At 42.6% G+C, this 14,049-nt stretch overlaps 1 protein-coding gene across 2 annotated transcripts in view; it reads left to right on the forward strand.

Moving 5' to 3' along the window:
* ift22 (intraflagellar transport 22 homolog (Chlamydomonas)) overlaps positions 1-14,049 on the forward strand; it is a 52,538-nt gene that overhangs the window by 25,102 nt on the left and 13,387 nt on the right. The window contains exon 6 of one of the 2 annotated variants that reach the window (XM_019883675.1): positions 7,982-8,139. The exons of the other annotated variant lie outside the window; for it this stretch is intronic. The gene's annotated coding sequence lies outside the window, so the exon portion shown is untranslated. Of the gene's footprint in view, positions 1-7,981; positions 8,140-14,049 lie in introns of those variants that run through there. 2 annotated transcript variants of the gene reach the window in all.

Here is a 14,049-nt window from a genome sequence, read left to right on the forward strand (position 1 = left end):
TGCGAGTCTTAAAATGTGATTTGAGATTAACGCTGGGCTCCCAGATTTATGAGAATGTGTGGCTTTAACAGTTATCTACTTCAGCGGCTATCATTAGCTTGTTACTTTAACAGTGCCTCGAGAGTAAGGGTTATATAACCCTTACTCTTTCAGCAAATCTGAAATTATTATTTACACTCCTTACTGACAGAAATCATAGTTCTTTTTTCAACAACTTCTTTTGACGCCAACAAGCTATTCCAATCATTGAATAAAAGTTAATACCACCAATTACAGTTCACACCACAGGTGGCAAGATGGCGTTGTATTAAAAATATTAACCATTATAACCATAAATCTGGAATTCCAAGGCTAAAATTCTGATATTCATCCTTTTAAAACTATATTAATCATATGGTTATAACTTTTTAGTCCCATCCTTTTTTAGTATTGTTCAGTCAACAAGCTAACGTTGGCTAGCTAAATGCTAAAACATTGCCTGAACACAAAACCTCTAAAACTAGAATGTCAAGGTGAAATCTTGTGAAAGCAGCTAAATCATCTTGTTTGCACTTTATAATGACACAAAGCATCTCTTGGTTCTGAGGTATGCGCCTATACGTACGTTCCAGGATAATTGGCGAGCTTTTCTTTTTGCTCGTATGTCAATGGCCAATCTCATTTCATTGTCATGACGTATGGAACATGCTCAAATGCTTCTCTAAACGCTGCCAGAAGTATAGCAATAAGTCAATAAATCACCCACAAGTCACAGTGAAATCTGCGCGCCCGCTTCTCGCAAAGAATGGAACCATTTTATTCTGCGTGTGTCCGAGTGCCAGGGAACATTAAGCCTTCAAAGTAGTTAATGGTGCACGAGTTGTCCGACTTTTGGTCAATGTGGAAACACTTAAGCATGGAGAGGCGCTTGTGCTCCGTTAGCGGTACAGACACTTAAGGGGGAGGGATTGGCAATGCTTCATTGATCACATTTTTGGGGAGGCAATTTAGCGTTGTTGCCCCAAAATGTCGAGACTAAACAGTCCATAGAAATAGTTTGCATTAAAGCAAGGAGTGCGTGACTCAAACTCGTTAATTTACGTTTTGGCGCGGTATATGCGCTGGGATCAGACTGCAGAATAACTTTAAAAAAAATAGGAGTTGGGGTGGCTATGTGGTTACCACATCCATCTCACAATACTGAGTTTTGAGGGTTTGAGATCCAGCGTTTGCATGTTCTCCCTGTGCTTGCGTGGGTTTTCTGCAGGTACTCCGGGTTCCTCTCACATTCCCAAACCATGGACGTTCATTTCAGACTCCGTTGCCATGAAGTGTGAATGGGAGTTTGAACTGTTGTTTGTCTATTCAATATATATACAAGGCAGCTAGCACACCCTTAAGTTTGCCGATCATTTTTGAGGATTTGCAGTTCAATAAAAAAAAGTGGGGCGCAACTCCATGTTCATCGCTGCTGGCAAGTTTAATATACTTCAAAGCATGGATCTTTTCTATTTTATTGAAAGCGGTGATACTTTCATGCAAAGTGATGGAGAGACATTAAATTACACGAAGACAAACTTAGGACAAGTTCACACAACGTGCCAACGACTCTCCTGTGCTGTGAATTTGTGCTAATTGTCTTTGGGGCACGCCTAACGCCTACAAACTGATTGATCCCTTTCAGCGGCGCAGACAAGAATGTTGGCCAGAATGAAGTGAGTCACATTCGCCAGACTGAAAAACATACCCAACGGTGGCGGAGGCGTTGTTTCGGGTCATCGACTTCCAAAACTGCCGCCGTTTACCCTTCGCACGCTGTTGATAATAGCCTCATTGTAACCCTTGCTATGTCACCGAGCGATGAGGCTCGGGTTACTGATGTCCAGGTGGCTAATTTTCGAAAACGCTACAAGTTTTCAAATGCGAGCAGGCAGCAGGTTTGAATTAGGCCTCAGTTTATTGCCTCCGTCGCTTCGTGTTAGGGAAACGCTGTCAGCCACCGTGATCTGGATACCATCACGTTTATGAAGATAGACTGACGGTGTTTGTCTTCACAACAGCTTCCCGTCGGTCTCCGACAAGAGCACACTAAGCCCTTTAATCATGACGCCACACGCATTGTAATTGCTTCTTCTACCGGCGCGCATGCTGGGACAAGATGGATGTGTGACTTTGAGTGTTTTGTTGGATAACTTCCCTGTTCTGATAACACTGCCAAAAAAAAAAAAAGAGAGGCTCAAATCTTCAAAGACATGATGCACAATAGAGTTTTGGTAGCTGATATGCAATAGTTATGTAACATAAATTTTGGGTTTAGTTTTAGGGATGTGGTCAGTGTTAGCGTGTGAAACGCGGACACCCCATGAACGTAAAAAATAAATTAATTAAATGACAAAAATGGACAGTATTTTACATTAGAAAAACGCTACAGCACACCACGAAACAAAAGTGTCACAAAAAGTATACTTACTGAAATAACACTTTATCTTTTCTCAGTTTAGTCATACTTTGGCAAACTAAGTGCGAAATCTCAGGCTGATCAGTCCAACACAGAGATGCCCACACTTTTTCATTATGACAGCTAGTGACCAAGTCAAAATGATATAACTACACTAAAAAAAGTAAAAAATGTATTTCTAAATACAGTATACTGACAATTCTTTATACATACAATGTCGTAATGTGTTGGTTTTCACCACTAGGGGGCATTATGGAGAGGAGTATCTCAATGCCCCATCGAGATACTCGAATAAAGATTGTATATTGTTGAATATTATCTCACGACTGTGTGCTCATTTGCAAGCAAGGCAGGGTAAAAGGAACTCCAACAATGCTTCTTGGAACACAATAAATATCTGCTGCTATGTAGCTTGTAAAACTGTGTGAACCCATATTGCGCAATACAACCAGTGTACATTTTTGTCCTTACTTGACACTGAGGATTTGACACCGAATGAAATCAGCCAGGGATGCACAGTCTGCGCATAAGCTGCTGATAGCCAGCCGCAAGCACACTTCCAAATGATTGTGAGTCATTGTGGAGAGCGGTACAGGCTGGGCTCGAAAATGCCGCTGCACGTTCCTCTTCTTCGATGTAACGATCGTACGCTGGCAGATGACTGAAACGCAGTTCGATCATGACATTACGAAAAAAAAAACGTTTTCCTCGCACTCTGTATGAAAGTACTAGGCTTGCTTGGTCCTCGAATCATTTTTTAAAATGTTATAGAGTAGACAAAATCGCCAGACTGAAAAACATACCCAACGGTGGCGGAGGCGTTGTTTCGGGTCATCGACTTCCAAAACTGCCGCCGTTTACCCTTCGCACGCTGTTGATAATAGCCTCATTGTAACCCTTGCTATGTCACCGAGCGATGAGGCTCGGGTTACTGATGTCCAGGTGGCTAATTTTCGAAAACGCTACAAGTTTTCAAATGCGAGCAGGCAGCAGGTTTGAATTAGGCCTCAGTTTATTGCCTCCGTCGCTTCGTGTTAGGGAAACGCTGTCAGCCACCGTGATCTGGATACCATCACGTTTATGAAGATAGACTGACGGTGTTTGTCTTCACAACAGCTTCCCGTCGGTCTCCGACAAGAGCACACTAAGCCCTTTAATCATGACGCCACACGCATTGTAATTGCTTCTTCTACCGGCGCGCATGCTGGGACAAGATGGATGTGTGACTTTGAGTGTTTTGTTGGATAACTTCCCTGTTCTGATAACACTGCCAAAAAAAAAAAAAGAGAGGCTCAAATCTTCAAAGACATGATGCACAATAGAGTTTTGGTAGCTGATATGCAATAGTTATGTAACATAAATTTTGGGTTTAGTTTTAGGGATGTGGTCAGTGTTAGCGTGTGAAACGCGGACACCCCATGAACGTAAAAAATAAATTAATTAAATGACAAAAATGGACAGTATTTTACATTAGAAAAACGCTACAGCACACCACGAAACAAAAGTGTCACAAAAAGTATACTTACTGAAATAACACTTTATCTTTTCTCAGTTTAGTCATACTTTGGCAAACTAAGTGCGAAATCTCAGGCTGATCAGTCCAACACAGAGATGCCCACACTTTTTCATTATGACAGCTAGTGACCAAGTCAAAATGATATAACTACACTAAAAAAAGTAAAAAATGTATTTCTAAATACAGTATACTGACAATTCTTTATACATACAATGTCGTAATGTGTTGGTTTTCACCACTAGGGGGCATTATGGAGAGGAGTATCTCAATGCCCCATCGAGATACTCGAATAAAGATTGTATATTGTTGAATATTATCTCACGACTGTGTGCTCATTTGCAAGCAAGGCAGGGTAAAAGGAACTCCAACAATGCTTCTTGGAACACAATAAATATCTGCTGCTATGTAGCTTGTAAAACTGTGTGAACCCATATTGCGCAATACAACCAGTGTACATTTTTGTCCTTACTTGACACTGAGGATTTGACACCGAATGAAATCAGCCAGGGATGCACAGTCTGCGCATAAGCTGCTGATAGCCAGCCGCAAGCACACTTCCAAATGATTGTGAGTCATTGTGGAGAGCGGTACAGGCTGGGCTCGAAAATGCCGCTGCACGTTCCTCTTCTTCGATGTAACGATCGTACGCTGGCAGATGACTGAAACGCAGTTCGATCATGACATTACGAAAAAAAAAACGTTTTCCTCGCACTCTGTATGAAAGTACTAGGCTTGCTTGGTCCTCGAATCATTTTTTAAAATGTTATAGAGTAGACAAAACAAATTAGAAGCTAATAAGGCAACCCGGTAATTTGAGTTTTGCCGCAGATAGTCGCCATTGTGTGCGCATGCGCAGTGACGCTTTCGACAGGTGTACGTGTAACCGGCTGCCCTGTACATGAATCAAATGACCAATTTCATCATGGATGATGTCTTCTTAGTCATCATCATCCTCCCTACTCATAGCGTGCTGTGAGGACTTCCAAGATTCAAACCACGGTCATTCTTTTTAACGTGAGTATATTGCGGGTACGTCAATAGAGTCTGTAAAGCACTTGTTAAACTTTCTCCGTATTGCACATTGTTGAACATGTTGACATTTTTGTGTGCCAAGAGGTTAAAAAAAAATATCTACACTCCACGTACACTTGGATACTCTCCGTAGTAGTTTATTTCGGACATCTTTGGATTCGACCAGTGCATATAATATCATGGCAGTATTAATGTAATGCAAAAAGTTGGAGGCTGGATAAACAATGAAAGCCGGGAGGGTTCACAGTAAAACGGCCAATTTTTGTTATCCTGTTTTGACACATCTGTGAGAATGGTTAACGCGCCGAGGAGACTTTGACGCAAAGTCGGCACTGGGAAATCAATCACGTCCCACCTGAATCCCAAGTAGAATTGTACGCACACACACACACACACACGCAAACACACACAGAGCAGGTTCTGTTGCGTGAGCCATGTGCTTGTGGATATCTGTTGGCATCTGGCTCTTATTTCCTTTCTCCGTGTCACAAGCGCAAAGGTTTGGAGCATGAGTCACAGGCCTCGGGGGCATCCAAGACACAATACACCATCACTGGAAATGTCACATAACATTTTGCCCAACACGGACCCTCGTTAAAAAAAAAAAAAAAAACAATTAAAAACAGTTCTCACTCCACTGCTGTTTTTCACGTCTTCAACACATGTCACAAACAATTAAACACGGCGGAAATGGTAAAGTCGAGTGTAATTCAACAATTTGTTAGTTCAAAATGTAGTTGTTGCACTTTCCACCGCCCCAAAAAATTAGGGGGAAAAATATAAACTTGTTTCCTGTTGTAAAATCAACATTCAGATGGCAGACATCATTTAGTTGCGCCTGCGCCCCGGCTCTTATACTGCCCTTTACTACAACGTGAGTGGGCCTCATAATTTTGGGATTTGGAATGGCATGCTGGACAAACAGTACCTGAATAATATCACATTTTTGAATGAGTTGATTTTTGTGAAAACGTGCCAAAAATTAGTTCTCATGCTTAATGTTGGGTTTCCGTTCAGCAGTTTTATGCCACCCTTGAATGATAATTTTTATGCACGAGTGGCCTCTCCACTGAAAAATAACATCACAGCTTATGTTGTTTTTTTTAAAAATATTGTTGTTTGAAGGATAGACCATTTTTTCCGTGCATTGAGAAACTGTGATGTGCAGTGGTTCAATGACAAAAAGTACATATGCATGTATTTTGATCATTTTTAAAACAGCATTTTTGTCATACATCTGGCAAGAAAGTGTAGGGTTCTATACAATGAAAAATGTTGGCTCCCCTCCACTATTTAAAGAGGAGCTCAAGTTAAAAAAAGATGTTCTCCGCGCCCCCACTAGTCTAAACACAACATTCTGATTAACCTTATATTTGTGTAACATGAATTAAGCAGCAAAATCCACCGGTTTTGAGCTATCTCAGGGGGCATTTTGCCCATTGGGCTGTCAACTGAAAATGACATCAAAGCTGCTCATAGCTGAGGTTACAATGTTGCCTCCCCTTCATTTATATCCCAATCAGCACCTCAATTCTCCGCTGTTGCGATGTAGTTTGAATGTGAGGAAGAAGAAGCTAGTGGAGCAACCCCCCCCCCCCACACACACACACACACACACACCCCGGGTGAGTCCCTGGAGCTCAGTGGATTGTTCTGGCCAACCAAACCAGTGTCGAAGAGAACAAAACACGAGTTCTGACAGTGATGACCCTTTATACGAGGAAAAACAAACATTTAAGAGGCAACATACCGCGATTTGTATCACTTGAAGACAATAAAATCAATGCGGCATGTTGCGAAGGAGTCATGTTGTTCTTGTAGGACTCTCTGGTTGCCATGTAAGGGTGGCACTGTTTCCCAAAATGATGTTATTTTTCTCTCTTGGATGTTTTCCTCGCCGTGTGCCATCAAATCAAAAACGGCACGTTTGCTGGGGCCAAGGCGGAGCAAAAATGACCGACATGTGGCGGAACAAGATCCTCCTCAGTACAATGTGGCTAAAACCACAATAACCAAGGATAGTATTAAAGAGATGGGCAACTGGTGGCCAATGCAACTGCACTCTGAGTGGCCTCTTGATGAATTCATTATTATTCTTAAATTATGAAGAAAAAAAAATCTAAGAAAAAAAAATGTGAATATGCAGTGGTTGACTGCCGATTTAAGTTGTAGTATCACAAATTACTAATAGGTGGCAGACAGGTCTTTATTGCGCTTTACACTGTGCCTTATGCCCACTGCAACATGAGGAGACCTAATATTTTTTTGCCGATTTGGAATGATATGCAGGATAAAAATAGCACCACATAGAAAAATGTATTATGAAAATGTGAATATATTGAGTGCACACATTTTGCATGTATTTTGTCCATGTTAAAAATTTCATTTTTCTCAAACATCTCATTAGAAAGTGTCTGAAATATATGGCCGTGCAGTAACACTGAAGAAAAATTGTGGCCCCCGCCTCCAACATTTAAAACTATTAAAATAATTTAGTTTACTCATATTTACAATGATATTAACTACAATAAAAAATAAAGTAATTATTTAATGAAATTCACTGTAAAAATATCACATGTGTATGTAAAATTGAATCGTAAAAGTATTTCAAATTTGACAATCAATTGACACATTATTTCATGAGTTAAATGAGTAAATCTTTTTAAATAACCAATTTTAGCGGGGGGAAAACAAATATGGCATGCCGGTCATGCTTTTGTGTCTTTTTTGGGGGGGATGGGGGGGGGGGTTGTGATTCTCCTACAGAATGGTTGAATTAATGAGAAAAAAGGAGGAAAAGGTGTTAAAATGAAAATGGAAAGTGCACGTTTTGCGACGGCTGCCCTTATTTGACCATTTAGAACTTTCCCAAGTGAAATGCATCAGAGAAACTTCAATCCAAAACATAACCATCACTCGAAAACATGCAAACCACATGGGGGACGTGTTTTCAATGCAATCCTGTGCCTCTCGTGTAAAGCTGTGCTTTTGTCCAGTCCGCCAGCTGGTGCTGACTGTCTGCCCGGGAGGCTCATGGCGGCCAGATGGTGATCGCACACAGACACACGCACACGGGGTAGCACATCCTCCAGCAAAGATCTACCTCGGTCAACCCCACGACACGCGGCTTGCATTTCAAAGACGGAGGAAGCGCTTCGGGCAAGAAACTCTAACTCTGCCGTCAAGTCACCAGATATATGTCACACCAGGAAAATCCTGGAAGGTGCACATGAGCACCCCCACCAAAAAAAAAAAAAAAAATTCAATGCAAATTGCAGATTTCGAGCAAATACAGCTGCGAGAAAACGTACAATAACCCTTTTGAGTCACGTACATTGAGCCCATTTGTCCCAGTGGAGTCGTTCCAGACCCACCCGCAAAAGTTGAGTGACTATCCAAAAAAAAAAAAAAAAGTTTTCGGGGGTTTAGATGTATATTGGGGCGAAAGTGATTAAAACACACTTATTAAACACATTGTCATACTGTATTTTTACCCTAGAGCCCAAAAGAAAATGTGTCAACTCGTACAAGCAAGCAACCGTGCGTTCTTGGAACTCTAAATTTGCATCTGGTTCAAAATTCAAACTAAACTCAAATGCAAAATGGAACGAAAACATCAAAGAGTCTTTTGAGGTTTTTTTCGGTGACTTTTATTTTTTTTTGTACTGTATATTTCTTTTTGTATGCCTCGAACAGACAATGCTTTGCCTTGTCTACCGCTGTTTGGAAATGCGTCATAGGATGAACCTGCTGAAATTGTATGATCCACAATAATAAGCTCTTACGAAAAATAAATTTGCTTGGCCGTGAGCCACGCCGGCCGCCGTTGATGCCTCCTATTCCCTCCGTCATTACTCACGTTAATGAAACTTATGAAAAGGGCTCCTTTCACCGTGCTGTTTGATCAGCTGCATTGTACCACAACATGAGGGATGACGGTGACATCTTTTGTGGTGATGGTCCGAAAAGCAGCCGCGGGATGGCTGCCGCCGAAAGGCGCCGGTTAATGAGAAACGCGAGAAACTGCTGCGCCCTCGGTGACGGCAGCCGCGTTGCTGGTCAACTACAAGCAGCTGCGGGAGAGCCATTGAAACGCCTCGACTACCGTTTCCCTTCTTCCTTCCTTCCCCTGCTGCAGCCCGTGTCTTGTTTACCTCCTTACGAGGAACGCCGACCAATGGAGAACGTGTCGCGCGGACAGGTTGTTTTATGCTTTAAATTTGTTTTTTTGGGGGGGGGGGGGTTGTTGTTGCCATTCAACTATCCCGCACTGACAAAATGGTGGAGAATTTACTCCATTTTTATCTCGTCAACTGGTCACACGGAATAAAATCATCTGGGCCAAGGTACATTTTTTTAAATAGACCATATAGCGACCTAGGCGGTCCAGTGGTTAGCGCGTCGACCTCACAGTGCAGAGGTACCAGGTTCAGCTCCAGCCTCCCTGTGTGGAGTTTGCATGTTCTCCCCGGGCTTGCGTGGGTTTTCTCCGGGTATTCCGATTTCCTTCCACATTCCAAAAACATGAATGGCAGTCTGATTGGACACTCTAAAATTGTCCCTGGTGTGTTCAGCCGGAGTAAATTTGATCTGTTGACCGGACTTGACTTTATTGCATTTCCCCCTCATTAGGAGCACCCCTCACCCCTCCTTTCGCACCCCCTTCCAATAAAAGTCCTCATGGCGCGACCACCCTTCACTTCGTGCTCTTCAGCCTCGTTGCTTTATTTCCAGGCAAACGCGCCGGCCGCAAGCAGCCTCGTTCAAATATTCTCTTCCCGACCGCAAAAGCTTCATCAAAGCCCCCCACCCCCCCGCCCCCCGACTCCCCACTCCTCCATCGCATCGCTGTCGACCACCTCCTCCCCGCTTTTTTCCAGCTCATTTACCTGTGAGTCATCGCTGAGGTTTGGATCGCGGATCAAACCGGGGCACATGGATGGAAGTAAACCTAACTCAAGCCAAAGGGTTTGAGAAAAGGAAGTCCAGGGTCTTGACTTGATTTTGCACCATCCAGGCTTGATCGAAAGAAGCATTTTTCGAAAGCGATGAAAGCGAGCATGAAAATAAACTAGCTCATCAGAGGCTGATTCCATCCGCCGCATTGCGATGCATCCGCCCAAAATGCGGTTGGGATGTGATGAGACCAATTTAACTTTGTGTTTCCGACCAGGCTTGAATAGAAAAGTTGAACGCAGCCTTTGGAGTCCGCGCACCCCTTCTTCCATGCACGCACCAAATCAGGCTCCAACGGCAAACTCACCTTGAACACCATTTCAAGTTTTCTCTATCGTGCTCAAATGTCACACGTAAGCAGGAAATCGGGTTGTTTTGGGATGCAGGCCTTTGATTCTGTGCACCCCTCCCACTCTCGTATTGTGTCACGCTAGCCTGCAAATTAAGCTAAAACATTACATTAAGGTTTCTCTACAATGCCAAAAGTTTATGCACAGGCGCTAGGTTTTTTTTTTTTGTTGTTTTTAGTCTCACCAAAATTGAGGTTATGGTGTGAGAAGACAACCTACACAGTCTTTCCCAAACGCACCCCCCACATTGACACTTCTTTAGTCTTGCAAACTCGCAAATGAAACTGAAAACTGTTTTTTAGTTTTGTTTTTTTTTTTTTTTTTTTTTTTACCAGAAGAATAATGTTAATTCATGTTATGCTGCTTTTGGATTGCGTGAGATGGACAACCGGTTGAGTGGCAACAAGGTGTGCGTCGGGGTGTGACCGGCGTGACTCAGCCGCCAGCTATGTTCTCCTTTTTCTTTTTAGGTAAATGAGTCATAGCTTCCACACTGCGTGTGGATCCTTCACTTATCCTACTTGCTGCTTCCACATGGGGAGGGAAAAAAAAAATCACTTCATTTGCCATTTAGTTGCAAAAATAGTGCACATGATGCAAAGTCAGGAAGTCATTTTCATGTCTCCCTCCAACCGCATTTGCATCAAAGTTGTCTTCTTCCTGTCTCTTGAAGGACACGAGGCAAATTACGTACGATTCTTGGCAGTGTACATTTGTGATCCCAGATGATGATTTCAAAAATGAAAAGGCTCCAAAAGAAAATTTGGAGCGTATAGGCGCACGCTTTGGCATTGGTCGCTCCAATTGGGAGGGCAGGATGCGCGTTTGGACACGTCCGCCTGGCGCTCGACGAGCCGCTTGTTGAGAGGAGCGCAATGTGGCGTGGAGGACGGGACGAAGGGAGAGCAAAAAGGGCTGCGCCCAGCTGTTGAGCGTGATGTGGCGATGACAGCGGTGTGTCTTGATCTTCAATTTGTGACGTGGTTCGGGTTTTAAACAGGTGGGGTTAGGGTTTCAAATGAAGATTGCTACTTCGGGTGGGGCTTTGTGTGTGTGACCTGAACGCGTTGAGGGTCGATAGCGGCAGTGAGCTCCTTCCATCTGACCTTTCTGTCTATGTTCTTCCCCTCTTCCTTCTTTCCCTCCTTCCAACTTTTCTTTCTTTCTAACGTGCCTTCCTTCCTTCCTTCATTCTTCCTTTGTCCATTGTTCATTCACTCCTTACTGCCTTAATCCAGCCTTCCTATCTCTCTTTGTGCATTGCACCCACTTGCTTCCTTCCTTCCTTCCATCCTTGCTTGCTTCCTTCCTTTTGCATCCACGATGCCTTCCTTCCTTCCTTCCTTCCTTCCTTCCTTCCTTCCTTCCTTCCTTCCTTCCTTCCTCCCTTGATTCCTCCTTCATTCCTCCCTCCCTCCCTCGCCTACATGCCCCAATCCAGCCTTCGTACCTCTTTTTGTGCATTGCACCCACTTCCTTCCTTCTGTCCTTGCTTGCTTGCTTCCTTCCTCATCCACAATGCCTTCCTTCCTTCCTCCCTCCCTTGATTCCTCCTTCATTTCTCCCTCCCTCCCTCGCCCACATGTCCTTCCTCCATTGTTTTCTTTCTCACTCACTTTTCCCTGCTTTCTTTGGTTTGTCCGACCTTCCATCTGCCAGCCTTCCTTCCTTCTTTCCTGCCTCCATTCCTGACTCCTCCCTCCTTTTTCCCTCCCTTCCCTCCGCCCTTCATACTTTCCTCCTCCTTCCTCTTTCCTTTCATACTGTCCTTTTCTCCATCCTCCTTGTTTACTTTCCGCCTTCATCCAGCCTTCCTGCCTCCCTTCATCCCCCTTTCTTCTTTTCTTCTTTCTTTCTTTCAGCTTCTTTCCTTTCATCGACCGTTCCATTCATCTGGTGTTCCGACCATCGATCCGAACTTGGTTCTCTTTTCTTCCATCGTGAATTGGTACAACCTGCCTTTCATTTTTTTTGCAGCAGCAACATGGATGACTTTTCAATTTTTATTTTTTTTTTCAGGAAGTGTTTCGTAATATGATGTTTTTTATGTGAATGCAGTATAGAATTTCCATGATCACAATGGAAACAAAACAACCATAAAAAAAATAACCAATAAATGTGCAAAAATGAGAACAAAAAAATGCCCCTTCAAGAAAACAGTCCACACCTTACATGCGACGGCTAGTTTATTTTTCTTCCATCATGACTCTTAATTGCCGCATCGAAAGATAACCTGAATAGATTGCTTTCACCATGCTACACAAAGTTCACACCTCCCGATACAACTTTGCACAACAACTTTCTTCATGTGTGACTAATTGCATTCCTGCGCTCACTAATGCCTCCACCCAATACCTTTGTAATGGCAAGCCTGTAAAGGACGTCTTTTTCACCTTGCGCGCGCATGTGTGTGTGCGTGTGTGTGTGTGCGCACGCGTGTGTGTTTCAAACACACTTGATTTGTACCTCAATTTTTACAAGACACGTTGGCAGCAATTCAAGGGTGCCCCGGCACCCTCAGCGATCGTAGCTGCACTGAGCCAGGTGGATTGGCGTGGTGTTTTTTATATATACACACACACACGCACGCACACACACAAATAAAGACGGAGTACCTGTCTCACTGGAGCGTGGCCAACGGGAATCAATTGTGTGTGATGTGCGTGTTGATAAGTTGTTGCTAAGTGTTCCATTGTGCCTCCAATGTGTGATTTATAACCTTAGCTTGCGTGCTTACGTGTGTATGTGTGTATCATAGGACGTACAAACACGATAAGACAAATAACCTCACGATTGCGATTATTTATCATACTTTAAAAGATGGCACAGAAATGAGTTGCTTATACAATATTCCATTCGCTTTTGGTTTTGCAGTTTGGGGTTGATAGATAACGCTCACGTTTTAAGGACATCGACTGATTTGAAATGAAAACAAACCGTTCATTTTTTTTTTTTATGTAACCTCGAAGCTGTGGTTTCTTTTCTACTCATAACTTGGTGTGGGTTTTTGTAGAAAAATCAAGATAAATTCCTCTTCTCGAGAAGTCTGTTCCATCGCTAGCACTGCAAGGACAATTCTTTTTTTTTTTTTTTTTTTAATGAGCGCAAGTCAGTGCCACAGAAATAAAACGGATACTGCAGAAATTTAAAAAAAATGCCAAAAGGATGTTATTGATTCAAAAAAAATGTCCTCAATAATGCCACATAAAAGAAAAAAATTTCACATCAAGAAAGAACGTGGAGGAAGATATCATGTGATTACGCTGGAGTGGAAACATACTTCAAACATCACTTTCAATTAAAAAATTTGAATCAGACATTTAGAAGAATACCACAAATGATACGAACATGAATCGAAGTACAAAATATCACCACAAAATTGATTTTTTGATTACAGCTGAAATAAATGAACAAAGAATTGTCATCACTAATGTCAAAAACAATCCCGCACAAACAAAAACTAAAGCAACAAAAAAAATGCGACAAAATTCCAACTGAATGCCACAAAGGAGAAGGAATGCTGCTTTTGCATTACTACTCTGCCGCTGACCGCTTGACTACAGATAAAGATGCCACAAAAACAGCAACAGTTTTACTGCATTATATCAAATATGACCTCATTTTGAAAATGTCAAGTCAAGGCAAAATCTTTGTGAATGTGTGCAACTTTTCTTTTTTTGCATGCATAGGTAAACATAAAGAGCTCTTCCTTTGGGGAGACACAAATGGGGGGGGGGGGGGGGCCTTCTTTCGGAGAA

The sequence above is a fragment of the Hippocampus comes genome, unplaced genomic scaffold, assembly GCF_001891065.2.
Source record: "Hippocampus comes isolate QL1 unplaced genomic scaffold, H_comes_QL1_v1.1 scaffold159, whole genome shotgun sequence".
In the NCBI taxonomy this organism is placed as follows: Eukaryota; Metazoa; Chordata; class Actinopteri; order Syngnathiformes; family Syngnathidae; genus Hippocampus; species Hippocampus comes.